Below are 25497 nucleotides of genomic sequence, written 5' to 3' on the forward strand. Positions count from 1 at the left end.
TACAAAGCTATCTTTTCCAACGGAAGAAAAAAGCAAAGACACACTCATAAACACATACCCATACTATTTCAAAATATTATCCATCCACATATATCTGTAATGCTGAATAGACATAGATTGATTAATTCATTGATATAGAATATTAAAACATGTTCAATAATAGATTGTGTTGCCTAAATCCTGTGACCCAATGGGTCTTCAATGAGGAAATTTTACAATGTAATATATAAAGAGGTAACTCTATACATTTAAACAATATTTAGAAGTATTCTTTATGAAAGAGAAGATAACGTATCGGTGAGAAGGCTTGCTTTATATAGTATGTTAGGCTAATGTATGCAGAAGGGACCATGACTGTAGGCAAACAAATTGCTAGGGATCACAGAATACCATTAAGATTAATCCAGCAATAAATCATCCTGTAACTGTGTGGTAAAAATTCCAAGGCCCAGACAGAAAGTAACCTGTACTACTGAAAGATTGTACCTGTTGGGCATTTGTTGAAAAGCTGGGAAAATTGTGTTCTCCAGTGTCCATACAGAACTACCATTCCAAAAATTTTCTAAGGTAGCCATGTTATAGAATCTGCCTTGATTACTAGATCTATCTAAATTACATCTGTCCCATGTAGATTCATAGATTCATGTTATCTGGGGGGTTTATAAGTGATTCGAAGAATGAAGGGCAAATGGGAAGGTATAATTACATCAGTATTAAATTGATGTATTCCAAGGTATCCACTTTCACTATTTAAATTTTTGTTTTTATGTCTTGGCAACCTTATTATAAGCTCATATGTTACCTACATTTTTATTCATTTAATTATTTTATGCGGTCCATGTCAAACCATGCACAAAGGATATCTAAGATATGAAATTATGCCTATATTTTCAAGGGGCCACGACAGCTAGTAGAAAGAAATCCTCTCTTAAGAATTAGGACATTTCACTACATTTCCTTTCTTTCTTTTTTTTTTTTTTTTTTTGAGACAGAGCCATGTTTTGTTGCCAGGTGTCAGGCTGGAGTGCAGTGGTGAGATCTCAGCTCACTGCAACCTCCGCCTCCCAGGTTCAAGCAATTCTCCTGCCTCAGCCACCTGAGTAGCTGGGACTACAGGCGCGCACCACCATGCCCAGCTAATTTTTGTATTTTTGGTAGAGATGGGGTTTCACCATGTTGGCCAGGATGGTCTCGATCTCTTGACCTCATGATCTGCCCACCTTGGCCTCCCAAAGTGCTGGGATTACAGGCATGAGCTACCACACTGGCCTACATTTTCAATAAGATATACTAAAAGAAGCATGGTTAGGACATCCTTAAGTCTATAGTCTCATCTCCGACAGCTAGAAAAATAAATGATATACAATCATGACTATAAAATATACATAATTAAAACATTTAATAGCTGAACATTATAACAGTATATGTGCTTATAGAAAATAATAAATATTTAAAAATATAATACTTACATTCATGGAGAGGAGACATATTACTAAGAGAATCAGGATAAGGCCTATTTCATCCTAAATATATTATATAACATTAATCTAGAAAGCCAAGTCTATTAGGTTTAGGACAAAATTTGTCTCATCATATTCTGTAAATAAGATTAACTCAAGGAGTGTGGAAAGAAATTGGAAGCAACTACCTGCACAACTATTTCAAACTCAGTTAACAAGCTTACCACAATCCTTCTGGTGTGATTCTGTGGTCTGTTCCAAAGGTTTTAAATGGTACTGTGCACAAGAATTCCTTGTTATATTTTGTAAAGACAGATTGCATGCCTCAGATCCAGATGTGCTAATGTAGTAAGCCAAGGAATCTGTATCATTTAGAATGAATAAAGATGTTTGATATATAAAAACACACCTAGCAAGGTAAAATAGCAAAAAATAATTCATCCAACAAGGGGCTAATATCCAGACTGTACAAGAAACTCCGACAACTCAACATTGAAAAAGCAAATAATATCATGAAAAAGTGGCCAAAACACCTGGATAAACATTTCTCAAAAGAAGACATACAAGTGACAAAGAGATATGTGAAAAAATGTTCATCATCCCTAGTCAGGGAAATGAAAATCAAAACTCAAGGAGACATCATTTTACCCAGTTAGAATGGTTATTATCAAAAAGATAAAAAATTACAGATGCTCCAAGGGTTTAGAGAAGAGGATATTCTTATGCACTATTGGTGAGAATGCAAATTAGTACAGCCACTATGGAAAACAATATGCAGATTCCCCAAAAAACTAAAAATATAACTACCATACGATCCATCAATCCTGCTGCTGGGTATTTATCCATAGGGAAATAAATCAGTGTATCAAGGGAATACTTGCACTCATGTGTTTATTTCAGCATTATTCACAACAGCAAAGATGAAATCAACCTAAGTGCCTATAAACAGACAAACAGATATGGAAAATGTGGTGTATTTGCAGAATGGAATACCACTTGGCCATATAAAGATTGAAATCATGCCATTTGCAGCAAAGAAGATAGAACTAGAGGTCATTATGTGAAGTAAAATAAACAAGACTCAGAAAGACACATTTTGCATGTTCTCACTTGTATGTGGAAATTAAAAACGTTTTCCTTCCTGGAGGTAGGGAGTAGAATGACCGATATCAGAGGCTGAGACTGGTGTAAGTACAGAAGAAGGGGAATAAAGAGAGATTTGTTAGAGGCTACAAACCTACAATCAGAAAATATAAATGTTAATGTTTGACAGCAGAATAAGGTGACTATAGTTTATAGCAATGTATTATATAGTTCAAAGTAGCTGGAAGAGAGGACATAGAAATAAATAATCAAGGTGCTGAATACCTCAAATAACCTGAGTTGATCATTGCACATTCCATTCTATGCATGTAATAAAATATCACTCGTACCCCAGAAGTATTTAAAATATCTATCAATAAAATAAATAAATAAATATATAAAATGCGTATGTTAATCAATGGTAGCTCCTAATAAGATTCAGAAATTGAAACAGGTAGAAATTGACTTTCCTGTGGTGTTTGATAATATAATTTGTATTACAAAGGCTATGGCCACCATTCCTTAGTCTCTCTTTCTAGAATGTTAGGAGTTGAGCTATGGTCAGAACTAAACACTGAAACTTATTAAAGCTAAATGCAAGTATGTTCACTTCATTTACTTTCACTTTTTACACTATTCTATTTTCGATAATCTTGGGGAAAGTTAGCATGCTATATTGCTCTTTTTTGCTAGGTAACGATGGATGTAAAGAAAGTGACTTGATACAATGATCTAACACATAGATCATAAATCTTTTTGATTACAAACCTAATGCTCAATTTAAGAACAAAATTTAGCTTAGCAAAGCAAAATACTTCCAATGAATATTTTCAGCAATTACCTAGGTTTCTGAAAATATGGGATAAGGGTGTGACAGTGAGATAAGTATAGAAGTTTGATGGCTTTTTATTTATGAAATGAAGAAACACATAAAACTAATGTCAAAGTAATTGAATGCTAAGGATGAGGCTAGACATTTTCTTCTGGTGTCTGCATTTAGCACATTGAAATGAATAAAATAATATACCAGGTGATTTGCACTATAGTACTATTTTCTTCCTTTGGGATGGGTAAATAACGTATTTTATCTTCTAATTATTTATAGAACTAACGTGTTTTGAGAATGTATGATGATGAAAAATATATAGACAAATAATGTGATAAAGTATGTTTACATATATATAAATTAAGCACATTTTATCAGTCACTTTGAGGAATGTAAAAATTATTTTAATCATTTCAAAAATCAAATGTGCTTTGAGATACTTTGTAATTTTATGAAGCATGGTTATGTAACTTTGTTTGTCTATTAGTATCTATGGCAAAACTGTGCTCCTTAATAAATTTCATTAGAAAACACATGATGTATAAATAAAATACTTCTTTCATTTTCAACATCACTTTCTATGATATGTTTTGTTGACTGCCCTAAAAATTGTCTCAATCATTGCATAGAAATTAAACTTATAGATTTGAATCTTATTTCAAGAGAACCTGTTGATTTTTTTTCTCTCACGGTCACAAAAAGAATAGAATATACAACAAACAACAGAAGGAGACATCGTATGGTCAAGGAAAACCTTTGACAAATTATAGAACTACTTTAAACCAAATAGCAATACATTTCTAAAACTTCGAGTCCCTCTAATTGGTTAGTGTGAAATTTCTTTAATTCCAGGAAGTCATTTATGACAGAAAGCAAAATATTGTTAATTTATAGTATAAGTATTTATGACTACAAACAGTAAATGAATCAAAGCAATATGTAAACATGTTGACAAAAAAGACACAATTATATATTTTAATAAAAACTAGAAAAAAAATCAGAAAAACTTATGTGATTTGAAAGGTGATATATTTAGGATATTTAAAAAACATCAACTAGCTGGGTACCATGGCTCGTCTGTAATCTGAGCATTGTGGGAAGCCAAGGTAAGAGACCACATGAGATCAGGAGTTCCAGATCAGCCTGGCCAGCAAGATGAAACCCCGCCTCTACTAAAAATACAAAAAGTAGCCAGGTGTGTTGCAGCATGCCTGTAGTCCCAGCTACTCAGGAGGCTGAGGCAGGAGAATCACTTGAACCCAGGAAGTGGAGGTTGCATTGAGCAAAGATCATGCCGCTGCACTCCAGCTGGGTGACAGAGCAAGACTCCATCTCAAAATAATAATAAAAATAGTAAATATCAACCAAATAAACCCTAAAAGTAGTGATTAAATTCTTTTACTTACAATAATGCATATATCCTAGATAAATCTAACAATTGTTAATTGAAGAAATTAAGCACTTATTACAAAACTATACATATGGTTTAAGAAAACCGTACATAAGGGAAAAAAAAAACTATACATATGGTTTATACCAGGTATATTTAGTAACATAATTTAGAGGAAAATACTGTCAAGCTATGAAAAAGTCTTTTTTTTTTTTTTTTTTTTTTTTTAAGAGACGGAGTTTCACTCTTGTTATCCAGGCTGGAGTGTAATGGCACCATCTCGGCTCACTGCAGCCTCCGCCTCCTGGGTTCAGGCAATTCTCCTGCCTCAGCCTCCTGAGTCGCTGAGATTGCAGGCACGCACCACCATGCCCAGCTAATGTTTTGTATTTTTAGTAGAGATGGGTTTTCACCATGTTGGCCAGAATGGTCTCGATGTCTTGACCTCGTGATCCACCCGCCTAGGCCTTCCAAAGTGCTGGGATTACAGGTTTGAGCAACCGCGCCTGGCAAAATTATCATATTTTATAGTAGAAAAGTCAATATTATATATATTTTTGTTATTTTTATACATATTTATAAGGAAGAAGTCTTAGCAAATCCACTTAAAATGGTAGGTGTGGTTTATTTGCAATTACATGTTAATTGAGCTTATTTGGTTAAACTAAATTTCTTAGAGAATTGTTTTCAGTAAGTGTAAAAGTTTATTTTGCTATTCATTTCATTTTTAATTTTATGTGAGTAATGTATGTTTATGTTGTACAAAATTCTGCAAAGATTTTGTCTGATGTAAACCCAAAGTAGTGGAAATGTCTAATTACAATACATTATTGATTTGGGGTATAGGGTTATTTCATGAGGATGTTAACAAAAGTTCTTGGCTTTTTGTTGGGGTACACACATATTAGAACCCTTTGCCAATGAACAGTCCAAGAATTATGCATACCAAAATTACAGATGTTTGTTAAAAAGTCAGCTTCCAACCATACTACCTTTGACTATATAGTAATTTTTTATTATAATTTAACATATAAATAATTTTAGGGCTGTGTTATGTAAATATATGTCTAAAATTCAGATTTACTCTTAACATTGTGTAATTTTAAATTTGATATTTAAATACAGTAGTATTGATGGAATTGTTGAACTCTGTATTCCTTACAAATGTATTAATCTATATATCTATACATCCATTTATAGATATTCAGACATATTATATATGTATGCATGGGAAGATTTTTAGAGGTTTTTTGATATTTGCGTTAGTTGCTTGTGTTTTGACATTACATTTGTTTTACTGTTTTACCTTGCTAGGTATTTTCTCCCATTCAATTAGTTGTCTCTTTATTCTACTGATTGTTTCCTTTGCTGTGCAGAAGTTTTTAGTTTGATATAGTCAGTCCTATTTGTCTATTACTGTTTTCATTGCCTGTGCTTTTGAGGTCTTAGCCATAAACCTCTATTTAGACCAGTCCTGAAGTATTTTTCTCATATTTTCTTTTAGTAGTTTTTTTAGTTTCTAGTATTATGCTTAAATATTTAATCCATCTTGAAAGATAGGGGTCCAGTGTCATTCTTCCACGTATTTCCCTGACAGAGTGCCATTTCCTCAGTATATGTTCTTGGCAGTATATGTTTAACTCAGTTGGCTATAAGTACATGAATATATTTCTTAGTTCTCTTTTCTGCTGCATTGATCTATGTATCTGTTTCTTATACAAAAACCATGCCATTTTGAATACTATTGCCTTATAATCTATTTTAAAGTCTGTCAGTGTGATGCCTCCAGCTTTGTTTTATTTCATTTTGTTTTTATGATTAAGATTGTTTGGTTATTCAGCCTTGGTTTTGGTCAATACTGATTTTAGAGTTTTCTTCTATTTCTGTGAAAAATGATTTTGGTATTTGGATAGGGATTATATTGAATATGCAGATTGCTTTGGACTCTATGGTCATTTTAACAATATTAATTCTTCCAACCAATGACTACGGAATGTTTTCCAATTTTTTGGTGTCCTCTTCAATTTATTTTATCACTGTTTTGTAGTTTTGTAGTTTTCCTTATAGAACTTGTAGTTTTATCACTTTTGTGACTAAAAAAAAGTTTTACCACTTTTTGTAGTTTTCCTTATAGAGCTTGTATTAGTCTGTTTTCACATGGCTATAAAGAAATAACTGAAACTGGCTAACTTCTTTATAAAGACAAGAGGTTTAATTGACTCACAGTTCCAGATAGCTAGGGAGGTCTCAAAAACCTTACAATCATGGCAGAAGACAAAGAGGAAGGCATGCTTTACAAGGTGGCAGGAGAGAAAAGTGAGAAGAGCCACACACTCATCAAACAACCAGATCTTGTGAGAACTGTATCAGGAAAACAGCATGGGGGAAACTGCTGGCATAATTTAATCAACTTTTACCAGGTCCCTCCCCTGGGAATTGCAATTTGAGATGAGATTTGTGTGAGGCCACAAAGCCAAACCATATCCATATTCAAGGTCTTCTACCTCCTTGGTTAAATTTCTTTCTAAGTATTTTTGTAGATATTATAAATTAAATTGACGTCTAGATTTTTTTGTCAGCTGTTTAGGTTTTTGTTATATAGAAATGCTCTAGATTTTTGTATTCTGATTTTATTTCCCAAAATTACTGAATTTATTTATCAGATCTAAGTGAGTTTTTTTTTTGGTAGATTCTCTAGGTTTTTCTGAATACACTATTATATCATCTGTAATGACGGACCTTTTTAATCTCTATTTTCCAATTTGATTCCTTTTATTCCTCTTCCTTGACTGATTCCTCTGACTAAAACTTCCAGTCCTGTTTTGAATAGGAGTGGCGAAAGTGGGAATACTTGGTCTTGTTACAGCTATCAGAGGTAGGTCTTGTTTCAGCTTTTCCCCATTCAGCATGATGTTAGCAATGGGTTTCTCATATATAACTGTTATTACTTTGAGATATGTTCCTTCTATGTGCAATTTTCAAGAGTTTTTATAATAAAGTGATGTTAACGTTTATGCTTTTTCTGGGTATTTTTAGATGATCATATATTTTTTTTTTCTTTCATTCTGTTGATGTCATGCTTATTGATTTGCATATGTTGAACCATCCTTGCATCCCTGAGAAAAATTCTACTTGATCATGATGTATTATCTTTTTAATGTTCTGTTGGATTCAGTCTGCCAGTATTTTATTGAGGATTTTTGTCTACGTTCATCAGGAATATGTGTCTGTACTTTTCTTTGTGTGCTGCATCCTTGTCAGGTTTTGGTATTACGATAATGCTGGCCTCATAGAATTAGTTGAGTAGAATTCCTTCCTCTTTCATTTGTTTTAAGTTCTAGGATACGAGTACTGAATGTGCAGGTTTGTTAGATAGGTATACATGTGCCATGTTGGTTTGCTGCACCTGTCAACCCATCATCTAGGTTTTAAGCCCTGCATGCATTAGATATTTGTCCTAATGCTCTTCCTCCATTTTTCCTTCATCCCCCAACAGGCCTTGGTGTATGTTGTGGCCCTCCCTGTGTCCATGTGTTCTCATTGTTCAACTCTCACTCATGAGTAAGAACATGTGGCATTCAATTTTCTGTTCCTATGTTAGTTTATTGAGAAATATGGCTTCCAGCTTCATCTATGTCCCTGCAAAGGACAGGGTACAATCTGACCCAGAAAATGCATTATTGGATATATACCCCCAAAATTATAAATGATTCTACTATAAAGACACATGCACATGTATGTTTATTGCAGCACTATTTACAATAGCAAATACTTAGAACCAACCCAAATGCCCATCAATGATAGAATGGATAAAGAAAATGTGGCACATATACATCATGGAATACTCTTTAATTTTTTGAAATAGTTGGATAAGAATTGGTGTTAGTTTTTCCTTGAAAGCTCAATAAAATTCAGCAATAATACTATCTTGTCCTAAGTCTTTTTATTACTGTTTATGTATCTGTTTCTTATACAAAAACCATGTCATTTTGGTTACTATTCCCTTGTAAGATATTTTAATTATTGGTCTGTTCAGGTTTTCTATTTTTTTTTATTCAATATGGATAGGTCATGTGTATCTAGAAATGCACATGACCTATCCATATTGATGGTAAATATCATTCAGCATTTATCGAAGTGCTGATCTGGTGGTGATAAATTCCCTCAGCTTTTGTTTATTTGAGAAAGAATGTATTTATCCTTCATCTATGAATGATAACTTTGTATCCTTGGCTGGAAGCTTTTTTTTAAAATTTCAGCACTTTGACCATATTATCTAATTCTTTCCTTATCTGTGAGATTTCTACTGAGAAAACTGCTGCTGGTTTGATTCGGGTTTGTTTACAAATGACTAGATGCTTTTCTCATACTTTCTTTAGACTTCTCTCTTTGTGTTTGAACTTTGCCATATTGATTATAATGTGCTGTAGAAAAGACCTTTATGAATTGTGTCTATTTCAGAATTTCTGGGCTTCCTGTGTCTGGATGTAATACCTGTTGGCTTTGATTGTGATTGCATACAATAGCATGTCTTCCATTTGATTTTTTTTTTTTTTTTTTTTTTGGCGTTAACAGGATCAGTGGTGACTGACTTCCTCAGAGGCTTAGAATGAAGATGCTAGTGGAAGCTGTGGTGACAGGGATATCAATTGGGCCAGTCATCAAGCCCCTTTGGTGGCAGTGATCGACCAAGTATACCCATTTTTGGGTCCCAGGGTGGTGTACACTGAAACTGGTGTTAACAGGTGCAGGCAGGCCAATTCTTGAATCTCCCAGCAGCTTTGTCAGATGCAGGCAATGGCAGCAGTGGGCTGGACAGGTAGGAAGGTTCTCATGTCTGTAGGTAGCAGATGTGCCGTGGGTGATAACAGTAGCTATAGTGGGACAACCCAGGCCCTGGACAGTGTTCTCAGATACCAGGGGGAGTGAAACTGGACCAAGAAGACCTTCCTCAGGTCCCCTGATAGTGCATACAGGCACTTTCTGTGTTAGGCAGGTGCAGGGCAGTCTTGAGGCTACTAGCAGAATGCTTGGTGGAGGTAGCAGTTATGCACTGCAGCCCTTCTGTTGGGGAAGGCAGAGCTGATTTCAATGGGAGCAACTGTAGGCAGTCATCTGGGGGGTACACTTCACTTGAGCTTTGATCCTTAAAGTGGCAGCTGCTTAGGACTTGAGATTTTGTGGGACACCTTGTCAGCCCCCTCTCTGCAACAATCTTGTTGCATTTTCTCCAGGAAGCTCCCCATGTTGATTTCAGGGCCCAGTTGGTTCAAAGGGATCGCCCATGGATGTGATAGCGTGGTGAAATATAGACCACTGAGAATCTCCTTTTTCACCACTTGGAGTCTCTCCAAGCTCCCAACAAATCCTAGCCAGGCATCTGCTTTGCTTTCCTATCTTTCCTTGATTTAGGTGTTCCCTGTCACTTCTTTGTTGAATTCCAGTGTCCTCTCTTAGATGATCTATTTTAAGTGTGTTGTTATCTACTCACTATTTTGGTTCTCTTTGTGGAAGAGGCAAGTACCAGATGTATCTAATCAACCATCTTGAAGCTCCTTTCCTACATTTTATATATTTAGATTTAAGTATTCATACCTTTAGTCCACAGTATGTTCACCTTGAAATGGTTAAAAAGATGCAACAAAATTTTAGAGTAGATAACAAAGTCAAAGTTGTATGCTTTATGGAGAATAGTGGGCCATAGACAAATTATCCTGAAAATATATCCTCTTCTACCTCTTACAGGACCAGCTCAAAATCCCATACAACCCACTTCCAAACATCCTTTTAGTTAGAATTCCTAAAATCAGTGCAATTCCATAGGCACATTATATAATCTCCACAGATTTCTGATGCATGTAATATGTATTGTATATGATACATACAATTTATGATGATATATACAATACATATATGTAACCGTACATATATATATACGTGTGTGTGTGTGTCTGATTCCTTAATCAGAAAAAAATTAATTTATCAATTTTTATTAACATGCACAAGGGCCAGGCATTGTGGCTCATGCCTGTAATCCCAGAACTTTGGGAGGCCAAGGCAGGTGGATCACTTGAGGTCAGGAGTTTGAGACAAGCCAGACCAACATGTCCAAACCCCATCTCTACTAAAAATACAAATATTAACCAGGAATGATGGTGCATACCTGTAGTACCAGCTACTTGAGAGACTGAGGCAAGAGAATCACTTGAACTCGGGAGGTGGAGGTTGAAGTGAGCTGAAATTGCATCACTGCATGCCAGTCTGGGTGACAGAGTAAGACTCCATCTCAAAGGAAAAAAAAATCATGAAAGACACTCACTTATTCATTTAATGATGTTCTTATGATACTGAACAGATGATGACAACCAACTTTTCTGTTCTGTCCTCATGGCATTCACAGTCTAATTGAGAACAGAAACACTATACAAACACTTATTAAAAAACATCAATTCCAACTATATTAACTGTCACAACAGAGAGTACAAGATGAGCAACAAAAATGCCATGTCTATGGAATCAAGCAAGGTATTCCTAAGAGGCTAGCACTTAGAGTGACCTACGAAGATCAAATAAAAGATGCTATAAGGAAAAGAGAAGAGAATGGACCTTAAAAACACTTCTGAATTTATATAAGAACATGTCCTGTATTTATAATATAAAAAACAATATATTCTGGTTAATAGCATTTCTCTGCTTATATGTTAATTCGATCATGTGTTGTTACTGACTTGCATTATTACTTCTCTCAGGTCCCATTCAGAGATACCCTATGTTCCAGACTCCCCCCAAAGTGTGGAATGTCAAATAGGTCTGCAATACATGGAGACAACCACATAAAGATGCAAATTTTTGATGAAGAAACCTCCACACTTTTGAACTCAGTATAATATAGATTATTGAAGCAAGCAGGCAGACTGAGAAAAACAAAAGTCTGTTGTGACCCTTGAAGAAAAATAATTTGTGCAAATAACAACTCATCCTAGTCCACCATACTTGTATATTAGGGATATATACTTAATATATCAAGCAACAATAAGGAACAAAAGCAAAAGGGGGTGGCGAGAGACAGAGAGGGTGGGGCAGAGAGAGAGATGGAGGGGTGAGAGAGAGATAGAGAGAGAGAGGTTATTAGTTTGTAACAATCCATTTTAAATATTTAATCTATACACAGAGAGTGTGTTTGAGTAATTTTGGCTCAATAAAATTAAAACATCACTGAATAGTCAGTATGCTTCAAGGGTTAAGAGCATAGATTTTTCTCATTAGATATATTTCTGGTCTTTGCTTCATTACACATGAGCAGTGTGACCCTAACCAAGTTACTTTAACTAAAATGATCTTTGTCATTAAATTGAGAAAAATATTAGATATCACAAGAAATAAGCCTTATAAGAACTAAATGTAAATTGATTAGGATAGTACTTATCACAAATGGACTCAATGTGTGCTACATGAAAAACGCATTTGGTGTAATTAAGTATCACCTTAAGTGCTGAATACAATTTCTCTGGTGCATTAACATAGTCAAATTTACTCTTTCTTTATTCTTGGATATTGTGGGTATTTGCTTTGATGGTAGATGTAAAAAAATTATTGAATGCCATAATGATCCTCAGATATTAGTTCTATATTTATGACAATTTACTAAGGGTAGTTTATAAATTGTGGTATATGACATTTTTAGGCTTCTAATACGTATTTAAAAATTATCAAAAAAATAAAAAGCATGATTGCTGCTTATCCTGCCATTAACAATGTTAAGTACTATTCATTTCAACATTCCTTTCCTAACCTTGAATATTCATGTTCCTTCTGTGTCTAATTTAAGTTTTCTAGTTTGATAGATGAGAATGATACCCCATAGTTTTAATTTAAAATTTTTGGAACAGTAATAAAGTTAAACATTTTCCCAAAAGTACTATTTGAAATTTGATGAGACATTTAAAAAATAGCATGTAGTTATTATGCTCTATGTAGATGGAGTTCAATAGATGTAGTTCTTATGTCGCACTACTTGATTGCCACCTTAAAAATTAATTACTTTTTGTTTATACTTCTTCTCCTTAGATTACAATAAATCATGCCATTCACACAAGTTCTTACAGAGATTTAATTGCTTCTCTGAAAGGTTTGGCTGATACATCAAGCCAGTTCATTAATGCACAGATGATTCCTTCACATTAAGAAAGACACATTGGAGCACCATAAATGTCACGGCAGTTATTACGTACAAAAAGCATAAAATGGCAACCATCAAAAGGTGAACCTTTATTCACTTGAGATCAGAAATAAAACTGCAGTAATTCCTTTGTGTAATAATGGAGAAATATTAGATTATTTTAAGGTCATGCAAGGAGAATCTTTCATTTGTCAACTCTGTCCCTTTGAGGAGAGGAAGGATTTTGTGTGTGTGTGTGTGTGTGTGTGTGTGTGTGTGTGTGTGTGTCTTGATTCTGTTCACACATCAGTCTGCAAGGAAGAGCAGATTTTACCACTGTAATTTATTTGTTTGGATCCTTTTGCTCAGATATTTACTAAGTTTTATTGTTTCCATAAACATTTATATGAGTCTCCCTCCCTTTAATAATTAAGAGTTGCTAGAAAGAATAAAAATTCAAATGTTGTTATATATTTTAAAAAAATTTAAATGTTATAATGGCAATTTTAAAAAGTTAAACATGGGGGTTTGGAAATTCATAATTACTACTAGCTCTGAATTCTAACATAGTGTAATCAATATATAACAATATTTCATTTGACATTAGAAAACTTTCTAATTATTTCTCAAGTACTTACGGGATTACTTAAACATTCATATGTTTATTTAGCTATGTGGTCTTCCTTTAACTGAACAAGAAATGAAATTAAATTACATGTAAATGGATAATTACAATGTACCTTCTCTTAACTTTATCTTGTATCATCAATACCAGCTCAGCCACAGCAGGATAGGGCAACAGTCAGAAAGCAAGGCCCCCTATCTGGGTCCCAGCTCCTAGATAATATTTCTAGACACAGTCTGACCATAAAGGAACATGCTGCCTTCTAGGGAAGAGCCATGACCTCTCAGGATCCATAATCTGCTGACTAAAGTCCCTATGGGGCTTGAATAAGCAGCAGTGATAAAGGTAGTACACTATGGGCCTTGGATGAGTCTCTGAGACCAGCTGGCTTCAGGTACCAGGTCAGCCACAGTGGAGTAGAGCACTAAGCAGGCTCTTGGGATCCCCAATTCCATGCCTTTTCTATTGAAAGACATTTCTGGACCTACCATGGGCCAGAGGGGAGCTCACTGATCTGAAGGGTGAGTACCAGGCCAGGCAGCATTCACCACAAGCTGACTAAAGAGTTCTTGGCCTTAAGGGAACATTGGCAGTAGCCTGACAGTGCTCTCTGTGGGCCTGTGATGATGGTGGTGACAGGGTGAAGTTCCTCTGCCTGTAAAAAAGGGAAAAAAGAATGAAAAGGACTGTATCTCATGGCTTGAGTTACAGCTTGACTACAATACAATAGAACACCAGGAGGACTTGTAAGATTTTTGACTCCAGTTCCTGGCTCCCTGATATCACATCTGGACCTGCTTCGGGTCTCAGGGATCTTAGCACCCTGAAAGGGAAGGCACAAACAGCTGGCTTCACCACCTGCTGATTATAGAAGCACAAGGCATTGAGCAAATACAGGTAGTATCCAGGTACCAGTTACGGCAGGCCTTAGGCAAGACTCAGTGCTGTGCTTGCTTCAGTTCTAACCCAGTAAAGCCCCAGTGGTGGTGGCCACAAAGGTGCTCGTGTCACCCAACTATCAGCTCCAGATGGCACAGAGAGAGAGAAAGAGAGAGACTCTTGCTTGAGTCCACTTGCTTGAGAGAAAGGAAGGAAACTAAAAGAAATTCATGATAATACAGAGAAGAAATTAAGAATCTTATCAGATAAATTTAACAAGGAGATTGAAATAATTTTTAAAAATCAGGCAGAAATTCTGGAGTTAAAACATGCCATTGACAGGTTGAAAAATGCATTATTCTTTTCATAGCAGAATTGTGCAAGCAGAAAAAGTAATCAGTGAGCTTGAAGACAAACTATCTGAAAGTACAATCAGAAGACACAAAGGAAAAAAGAATATAAATTAATAAAGCATGACTATGGAGTCTAGAAAATAGCCCCAAAAGAGCATAACTAAGAATTATTGACCTTAAAGAAGTAAAGATAGAGATAAGGATAAAAAGTTTATTCAAAGGAATAATAACAGAGAACTTCTCAAACTTAGAGAAAGGCATCAATATCAAAGTATGAGAAGGTTATACAACATGAAGCAGATTAACCCACAGAAATCAACCTCAAGGTATTTAATAATCAATCTCCTAAAAGTCATGGATATAGAAAGAATCCTGAAAGCAGTAAGAGCAAAAATAAATAGCATACAATGGAACTCAAATATGTCTGGTGAAAACTTTCCAGTAAAAAGCTTACAGGTCAGTAGAGAGTGGCATGAAATATTTCAAGCACTAATGGAAAAGAAAAATGCTTTTACCCTAGAATAGTGTAACCAGTGAAAACATTTTTTCAAACATGAATGGGAAGTAAATATTTTACCAGACAAATGAAAGATGAGGGATTTCATCATCTCCAGACCTGTTACAAGAAATGATAATGGGAGTACCTCAATGATAAATAAAAGGACATTAATGAGCAATAAGAACTCACCTGAAGGTACAAAACTTACTGATAATAGTAAATATACAGAAAAACACAGAATATTATAACACTTTAAGTTGATGTGTAGACTATCTTTATCCAAGCAAAAGTAGTACCTACAACAGCTATTACAGACATAAACATTACAATAAGATATACATAGAAACAACAAAGCATTAAAACACAAGGGGACAAATTTAAAGTAGGGTTTTATGAGTTTTTTTTTTCTTTTTGCTTGTTTGTATGTGTAGACAGTGTTAATTTGTTACCAGATTAAGATAATGAGTTATGTGATAGTACTTGTTAGCTCATCGTAACTGCAAATCAAAAAACATGAAACAATTACACAAAAACTGAAAAGTAAGAAATTAAATTATACCACCAGAGAAAATCACCTTCACTAAAAGACAGGAAGAAGAAAATAAGAAAGAGAAGACCACAAAACATTCAGAAAACAAAATAACAATTTGGTAGGAGTATGCCCTCACTCATCAGTAATAAATTGCATGTAAGTGGACTAATTTGTCAATCAAAAGGTGTAGAGTGGCTGAATGAATAAATAAACATGGTCCATTGATCTGTTGTCTACAAGAAACACACTTCACCTATAGAGACACACATAGACTGAAAATAAAGGGATAGAAAAAATATTCCATGCCAATGGAAACCAAAAAAGAGCAGGAGCTGCTATTCTTAGACAAAATAGATTTCAAGACAAAAACTATAAGAAAAGACAAAGAAGGTCACTATATAATGATAAAGGGGGTCAATGCAGAGAGAGGATATAACAATTGTAAATATATGTGCACCCAACAGTGGAATACCCAGATATATAAAGCAAACCTTATCACAGCTAAAGAGAGAGACAGACCCCAATTCAGTAATAGCTGGATACTTCAACACCCCACCTTCGGCATTGGACAGATATTCCAGACAGAAAAGGAATACTCTATTTAATACTCTATAAAATCAGACTTAATCTGCACCACAGACCAAATGAATCTAATAGATATTTACAGAACATTTCATCAAATGGTGGATGGATACACATTCTTTTCCTTAGCATATAGATTATTTTCAAGGAAAGATTATATGTTAAGTACGTATTAAAACAAGTATTAAAACATTCAAAAATTGAAATAATGCATCTTCTCTGACCACAATGGAATAAAATTAGAAATCAATAACCAGAGGAATTTTTGAAACTATATAAACACATGAGAACTAGAAAAGCAAGAGCAAGAACAAATCAAACCTGAATTTAGCAGAATAAAAAAAAGCAAAGATTAGAACATAAATAAATGAATTTTAAGTGGCAAAAACAATACAAATATAAATGAAACAAAAGTTGGTTTTTTGAAAAGGTAAGTAAAATTGGCAAACCTTTAGCCAGACTAACTGAAAAGAGAGAGAGAGGTAGAGAGAGAGAGGTAAAGAAAGAGAGAGAGAGATTGAGAGCCCAAATAAATAAAATCAGAGATGAAAAAGAGGACATTATGACTAAAAACACAGAAACTCAAAGGATCATTTGTGGCTACTATGAGCAATTATTTGCCAATCATCTCAAAAATATGAAAGAAATGAATAAATTCCTAGACATATACTGGCTACCAAGACTAAACCATGAGGAAATCCAAAAGCTGAACAGACCAAAAATAGGTAACAACATTGACATTATAATAAAAAGTCTCCTGGCAAAGAACAGTCGAGAATCCCATGATTTCATCACTGAAATCTATCAAACATTTAAAGAAGAATAAATACCAATTCTACTTCAGCTATTCTGAAAAGTAGAGGAGGAGGAAATACTTTCAAACTCATTATATGAGGCCAGTATATATCCTGATACCAAAACCAGACATAGACACATCAGAAAGAGAAAACTATGAGCCAATGTGGCTGATAAATATTAATGCAAAAATTCTCAACAAAATATTAGCAAATCAAATTCAGTAATACATTAAAAAGATCATTCATTATGACCAAATGATATTTATCCCAGGGATGCAAGGATGATTCAACATAAGCAAATCAATCAATGCAATACATCATATCAGCAATATAAAGGACAAAGTAATATGATCATTACAATTGAGGCTGAAAAAGCGTTTCACAAAATTCAAGATTTCTTCTGCATAAATACCCTAAAAAAATTGGATGTAGAAGGGACATATGTCAACATAATAGAAGCCATATATGACAGGCTCATAGCTAGTTATATACTGAATGATGAAAAAGTGTAAGTTCTATGAACATTGCAATTGAGGCTGAAAAAACATTTGATAAAATTCAACATTTCTTCTGGATAAATACCCTACAAATGCTCAGTATGGAAGGAACACATGTCAACATAATAGACGCCGTATATGACAGTGCTATATGGCCAGTTTCATGCTAAATTAGGAAAAACTGAAAACCTTTCTTCTAAGATCAGGAACATGACAAGGATGCCAATTTTCAACATTATTACTCACCATAATACTGGGGAAGTGCTAGCTAGAGCAATCAGACATGAGGAAGAAATAAAGTACACTCGAGTTGGGAAGGAAGAAGTCAAATTATCCTTCTTTTCAGATAATATGATCTTATATTTGGAAAAACCTAAAGATTCAATCAAAAATCTATTAGCACTGAAGAATGAATTCAGTAAAGTTGCAGGATACCAAATCAACATACAAAAATCAGTAACATTTCTATATGTCAACAGTGAACAATCTGAAAAAGGAATCAATAAATTAATACCATTTACAGTAGCTACAAATAAAATACCTAAGAATAAACTTAACTAAAGAAATGAAAGGTATCTACAATGAAAACTATAAAATACTGATGCAAATTGAAGAAGACAAAAAAATGGAGAGTTTGTGTTCATGGATTGGAGGACTCAATATAGTTAAAATGTCCGTACTACCCAGAGCAATCTATAAACTTAATGCAGTCCCAATCAAATTGCCAATGAGATTCTTCACAGATATAAAGAAAAAAAAATCTAGAATTTATAGGAAACCACAGAAGACCCAGAATAGCCAAATCTATTCTTAATAAAAAGGACAAAACTGGAGAACTCACATTACCTGACTTTATACTACAGAGCTATAGTAAACAAAATGTCACGGCACTGCCATAAAAACAGATACACAGATCGGTGGAACAGAATGGAGAACTTAGAGATGAATCCGTAAATCTACAGCGGACTCATTTTTCAGAAAAGTGTCAAGAACATACATTAGAGACAGAACAGTCTGTTTAATAAACAGTGCTGGGAAAAAAAATCCATATACATTTTTTGCCGTATACAAAAATCAAATTAAATTGGATTAAAGAGAGTCAGGTGTGGTGGCTCACACCTGTAATCCCATCATTTTGGAAGGCCAACTACGACAGATCACAAGGTCAGGAGTTGGAGACCAGACTGGCCAACATGGTAAAACCACATCTCTACTCAAAATACAAAAAATTAGCTGGGCTAATTTTTAATTAGCTGGGCATGGTGGTGTGTGCCTATAATGCCAGCTACTCTGGAGGCTGAGATAGGAGAATCTCTTGAACCCAAGAGGCAGAGGTTGTGGTGAGTGGAGATCACACCATTGCGCTCCAGCCTGGGTGACAGAACAAGACTCCATTTCAAAAAAAAAATTAAAATTAATAAATTGGATTAAAGACTTAAATTTAAGGTTTCAAACTGTGAAAATATTACAACAAAACATTGAGGAAACTTTCCAGGACACTAAAGTGGGCAAAGTCTTCTTCAGTAATAACCCGCAAGAACAGACAAGCAAAGCAAAACTAAACAAATGGATTACATCAAGTTAAAAGGTTTCTGTACAGCAAAGGAAACAATCAACAAAATATTGACACAGCCCTCAGATTGGTAGAAAACTACCAATTTTCTACCAATTAGACGGGTAGTTGCAAACTACCCGTCTAATAAGGGATTGATAGCCAGAATATATAAGGAGCCAAAATAACTCTATAGAAATAAAAACTAATAATCCAATTAAAAAATGGGAAAAAATACCTGAATAGACATTTCTCAAAAGAAGACATACACATGAAAACAGATAACATGAAAAGTACCTCAACATCATTGATCATTAGAGAAATGAATATCAAAACTGCAATGTGATACAATTTCATCCCAGTTAAAATGACTTTTATTCAAAAGTTGACAGTAGCCAATGCTGTTGAAAATGTGGAGAAAAGGGAACCCTTGTGTATTGTTGGTAGGAATACAAGTAAGTGCAACTACTGTAGGAAAGAGTTTGGAGGTTCCACAAAAATCTAGAGCTACCATATGATGGAGCAATTTCACTGCTAGTTGTATGCTCAGGAGAAGGAAATTAGTATACTGAAGAGATGTCAGCACTATTTATTGCAGCACTATTCACAAGAGCCAAGATTTGTAAATTACCTCATTCACTGATGAATAAGAAAAATGTGGTACATATACACAATAGAGTACGATTCAACTGTCAAAAAAAAAAAAAAAATGAGATCCTCCCATTTGCAACAACATGGATGGAACTGCATGTCATTATTTTAAGTGAAATAAGCCAGGCACAGAAATACAAACTTCACATACCTCATGTATTTGTGAGAGCTAAAAATTAAGATAAATGAACTCATAAAGCTAGAAATAGAAAGATGGTTTTACTAGGGGCTGGGAGGGCTGTTGGGGACATGGGGGAAAACTATGGATGGGTACAAAAAGTTGTTAGAAAGAATAGATAAGACCTAATATTTCTAGTATGACAGGGTGACTATAGCCAACAATAATTTAATTGTACATTTTAAAATAACTAAATAAATGTAATTGTATTGTTCGGACCAATAATAAAATGCTTGAGGTGATATATACCCCATTTACTCTGATGTGATAATTACATAATGCATGTTCCTATGAAAATATCTTATGTAACTTATAAATATATATACCTCATTTGTGCTTCAAAAATTAAAAATTAAAAAAAATAAAAGAAAATTTATGCCCTCCTAACAACTTCTGTAAAGATAGTTGACTATTACAATGTCACTCTAAAGTTAATTTAATTGTTCTGTGTAAAAACATTTGAGTGAGCATAATATATTATTGATTAAAATATCTGAATGTCCTACATGCCGGGAATACATAGGGGACCAAATTGATGAAAGCCTACTTTTCCAAACTTTACAATCTATGCAAACAAAGAATAAACAACATATGTATGGAAAACTTATCATAAACTAGATGTATAACTATTCTATAAAGAAAAGAAGTGATATAAGCAGGTAGGAACTAGGAATTTGAACAGTGTGGCTTTACACTGAGTGATATAGGAAGGCCTTGCCAAGAGTATAGTCCTTGAACACAGCCATGAAATTTCCAGTAGAAAATGGTTCTAGAAAGGTCTTTGAGGAGATACAAAGACTCTGTGGCATCATGATTCTTGATCATCCTATGAAAAAAGTAGTTCAATTTTTCTGAAATAAAGTGAATGAATGGCAGAAAAATAGGATACAAAGTAAGAAAATTTGTGGAAAGGCAATACCATGAATTTTAGTTAAATTCATATTTTGGGATGACAAGAAAATATTTTAATGGACCTCATTTTTTACAGTGCTTCATTTTTATAAACTTAAAAAACATAAAGTAAAATTTAGTAGATATTTATTCATCATAGCTATTGAAATGAGAAATTCAAAATAAGTTTAAAATAATGTGCAGGTAATGTTAAACATATTAAAATTTGAATTTTAATATATTAAATTTAAATACTAATACAATGTGAAACAGACATTTTTGCTAATATTAAATGTTGGATAATATAATGAAAATATTTTCTAATACAAATTTCAATTGTTTTTACTTACATGAGATTCAGTTTGTTTTTTTGTTTCAGAACTTGATGGAAACTATTTGCATTATCATTCTTATTGTCATTACTTTTTCAAAAGTGAAGTTATTTTCATCACATGTGAAAGATACCAATGAGTTAACCCATTTAATAAAGTGTCATACGGATATAAAACAGCCAAACCGTATCAGTGATTTGGCTGTGTCCTCACCCAATCTCATCTCGAATTGTAGTTCCCATAATTCTCACATGTCATAAGAGAGACCAGGTAGGGAAAATTGAATCATGGGGGCAGTTTCCCCTAACCTATACTCCTGATAGTGAGTTAGTTCTCATGAGATCTGATAAGAGGCTTCCTCCTTTGCTGGGCACTTACTTCTCCTTGCTACCATGTGAAGAAAGGTATGTTTTCTTCCCCTTTCACCATGATTGTAAGTTTCCTGAGACCTCCCTAGTCCTGCAGAACTGTGAGTCAGGTAAAACTCTTCCCTTTGTTAAACTACCCAGTCTCAGGCAGTTCTTTATAGCAGCCTGAGAATGGGCTGATACAGTAAATTTGTATTGGTAGAGTGGGGTGCTACTATAAGGATACCCAAAAATGTGGAAGCGACTTTGGAACTGGGTAACAGGCAGAGGTTAAAACAGTTTGGAGAGCTCAGAAGAAGACACGATAATGTAGGAAAAATTGGAACTTCCTAGATACTTGCAGGGCCCAGAAGACAGGAAGATATGGAAAAGTTTAGAACCTCCTAGAGGTTTGTTGAATAGCTGTGACCAAAATGCTAATATTGATATGGACAAGATCAGGCTGAAGTGATTTCTGATGGAGATGAAGAACTTGTTGAAAACTGGAGCAAAGTTGGCTTGCTGTGCTTTATCAAAGAGACTGGCAGCTTTTTGCCACTGCCCTAGAGATGTGTAGAACTTTGAACGTGAAAGAGGCGATTTGGGGTATCTGGAGGAAAAAGTTTCTAAGTGGCAAAGCTTTCAAGAGGAAGCAGAGCATAAAAGTTTGGAAAATTTGCAACCTGGTGATGCAAGAGAGAAGAAAACCCATTTTCTGAGAAGTTCAGGCTTGCTGCAGAAATTTGCATAAATAACAAAGAGCCAAATATTAATCACCAAGGCAATGTGGAAATGTCTCCAGGACATTTCAGGGACTTTCATGGCAGCCCTTCCCATCACAGGCCTGGTAGTGTAGGAGGGAAAAATAGTTTCCTAGGTCAGGTCCAGGGACCCACTGCTCTATGCAACCTCCAGACATGGTGCTTTGCAACCCAGCTGCTTCAGCTCCAGCTGTGGCTAAAAGGGGCCAATGTACAGCTCAGGCCATGGCTTCACAGTGTGCAAGCCCAAGCCCTGGCAGCATACATGTGGTGTTAGGCCTGCAGGTACACAGAAGTCAAGAACTGAGGTTTGGGAATCTCTGCCTAGATTTCAGAGGATGTATATAAATGCCTGTGTGTCCAGGTAGAAGTTTGATGCATGGCAGAGCCCTCATGGAGAACCTCTGCTAGGGCAGTTCAGAAGGAAAACATGGGATTGGAGCCCCCACAAAGAGTCTCCACTGGGGCACTGCCTAGTATGGCTGTGAGAAGAGAGCCACCATCCTCCAGACCCCAGAATGGTGGATAACCAATAACTTGCACCATGCGCCTGGAAAAGCTTTAGACACTCAATGCCAGTCCATAAAAGAAGCCAGGAGGCAGAGCTGTGCCCTGCAAAACCAGAGGAGTAGAGCTTCCCAAGGCTGTGAGAGCCTATCTCTTGCATCAGCATCATCTGGATGTGAGATATGTAGTCAAAGTAGATTGCTTTAGAGATTTAATATTTGACTGCCCTACTGGATTTTGGACTTGCATGGAGCCTAGAGCCCCTTCATTTAGGTCCATTTGAAATGCATGTGTTTACCCAAAGCCTGTACCTCCATTGCATCTATGAAGTAACTAACTTGCTTTTGATTTTACGGGCTCATAGGTGAAAGGGACTTGCCTTGTCTCAAATGAGACTTCGGACTTCGAATTTTGAGCTAATGCTGGAATGAGTTAAGATCTTAGGGGACTTGAAGTAGCAACTTCTCTGCTCCTTCTGGAATCTCTCCCTGGTTCAGCCCACCTGCCTCCACTCCTGCCTCCAGCATGTCCATCAGGGTGACACAGAAGTCCTACAGGGTGTCCACCTCTGGTCCCGGGTCCTTCAGCAGCCGCTCCTTCACGAGTGGGCCCAGTGCCCCCTCGAGCTCCTCGAGCTTCTCCCCAGTGAGCAGCACTGGCTTCCACGGTGGCCTGGGTGCAGGCTATGCTGGGGTCAGTGGCATAGGCATGGGAGGCATCACCGCCGTCACCATCAACCAGAGCCTGCTGAACCCCACTAAGCTGGACGTGGACCCCAACATCTAGGCCATGCATACCCAGGAGAAGGAGCAGATCAAGACCTTCAACAAGTTTGCTTCCTTCATCGACAAGGTGCGGTTCCTGGAGCAGCAGAACAAGATGCTGGAGACCATGTGGAGCCTCCTGCAGCAGCAGAAAATGGCTAGGAGCAACATGGACAACATGTTTGAGAGCTACATCAACAACCTGAGGTGGCACCTGGATACTCTGGGCCAGGAGAAGCTGAAGCTGGAAGCAGAGCTTGGCAACATGCAGGGGCTGGTGGATGACTTCAAGAACAAGTATGAGAAAGAGATCAATAAGCGTACAGAGATGGAGAATGAATTTGTCCTCATCAAGAAGGATGAGGATGAAGCTTACATGAACAACGTAGAGCTGGAGTTTCACCTGGAAGGACTGACTGACGAGATCAACTTCCTCAGGCAGTTGTACGAAGAGGAGATCCGGGAGCTGCAGTCCCAGATCTCCGACACCTCTGTGGTGCTGTCCATGGACAACAGCCGCTCCCTGGACATGGACAGCATCATCGCTGAGGTCAAGGCACAGTACAAGGAGATCGCCAATCGCAACCGGGCTGAGGCAGAGAGTTTATACCAGATCAAGTATGAGGAGCTGCAGAAGCTGGCTGGGAGGCACGGGGATGACCTGCGGCATAGGAAGACTCAGATCTCCGAGATGAACCGGAACATCAGCCGGCTCCAGGCTGAGATTGAGAGCCTCAAAGGCCAGAGGGCTTCCCTGGGGGCCGCCATTTTAGATGCTGAGCATGGAGGGGGGCAGGCACTCAAGGATGCTCTGTGCCAAGCAGCAGCAGCAGCTGGAGGAAGCCCTGCAGAAGGCCAAGCAGGACATGGCACGGCAGCTGCGTGACTACCAGAAGCTGATGAACGTCAAACTGACCCTGGACATCGAGATCGCCACCTACGGCAAGCTACTGGAGGGCGAGGAGAGCCGGCTGGAGTCTGGGATGCAGAACATGAGTATCCGCACAAAGACCACCAGTGGCTATGCAGGTGGTCTGAGCTCTGCCTGTGGGGGCCTCACAAGCCCCGGCCTCAGCTACAGCCTGGGCTCTAGCTTTGGCCCTGTTGCAGGCTCCACCTTCAGCTGCACCAGCTCCACCAAGGCTGTGGTTGTAAAGAAGATTGAGACCCGCGATGGAACGGGAGACCGACCCGACGTTCAGCCCTAGCCCTCAGCCCACCCCCGGGGAGTTTACTGCCTGGGGACCCCCCTTGCCCATGCCTCCAGGTGCAAAACAATGCAATTGGCTTTTTTTTTTTTTTTTTTTTTTTTTTTGGTCCAAAATAAAATCTCAGCTAGCTCAAAGATCTTAGGGGACTCTTGGAAAGGCATGATTGTGAACTGTGAGGACATGGGATTTGGGAGTGGCCAGGGGTGGAATTATATAGTTTGGCTGTGTACCTAGCCAAGTCTCATCTTGAATTGTAGTTTTCATAATCCCCACATATTGTGGGTAGGACCAGGTAGAGTTAACTCAGTCATAGTACCTGTTTCCCCCATGCTGTTCTCCGTGATAGTGAGTTAGCTCTCACAAAGTCTAATGGTTTTATAAGGGGCTTCTACCTTTGCTGAGTACTTGCTTTTTCTCTCTGCCACCACGTGAAGAAGGACGTGTTTGCTTCCCTTTCTGCTATGATTGTAAGTTTCCTAACGTCTTCCCAGCTCTGTAGAACTGTGAGTCAATTAAATGCCTTTCCTTTTTTTAAATTACCCAGTCTCAGGTAGTTCTTTATAGCAGCATGAGAATGGACTAATCCACATAGGGTATGGTACTGAGTGTTTAAAATAATTTC

At 36.5% G+C, this 25497-nt stretch overlaps 1 pseudogene; it reads left to right on the forward strand.

Annotated features, from left to right (window-relative positions):
• Positions 1–23358: 23358 nt before the first annotated feature.
• LOC116552136 lies at positions 23359–24872 on the forward strand (annotated as a pseudogene).
• The last annotated feature ends 625 nt before the right edge of the window (positions 24873–25497 follow it).

Source organism: Sapajus apella, unplaced genomic scaffold (assembly GCF_009761245.1).
Source record: "Sapajus apella isolate SASKATOON/1434 unplaced genomic scaffold, GSC_monkey_1.0 scaffold11, whole genome shotgun sequence".
Lineage (NCBI taxonomy): Eukaryota > Metazoa > Chordata > Mammalia > Primates > Cebidae > Sapajus > Sapajus apella.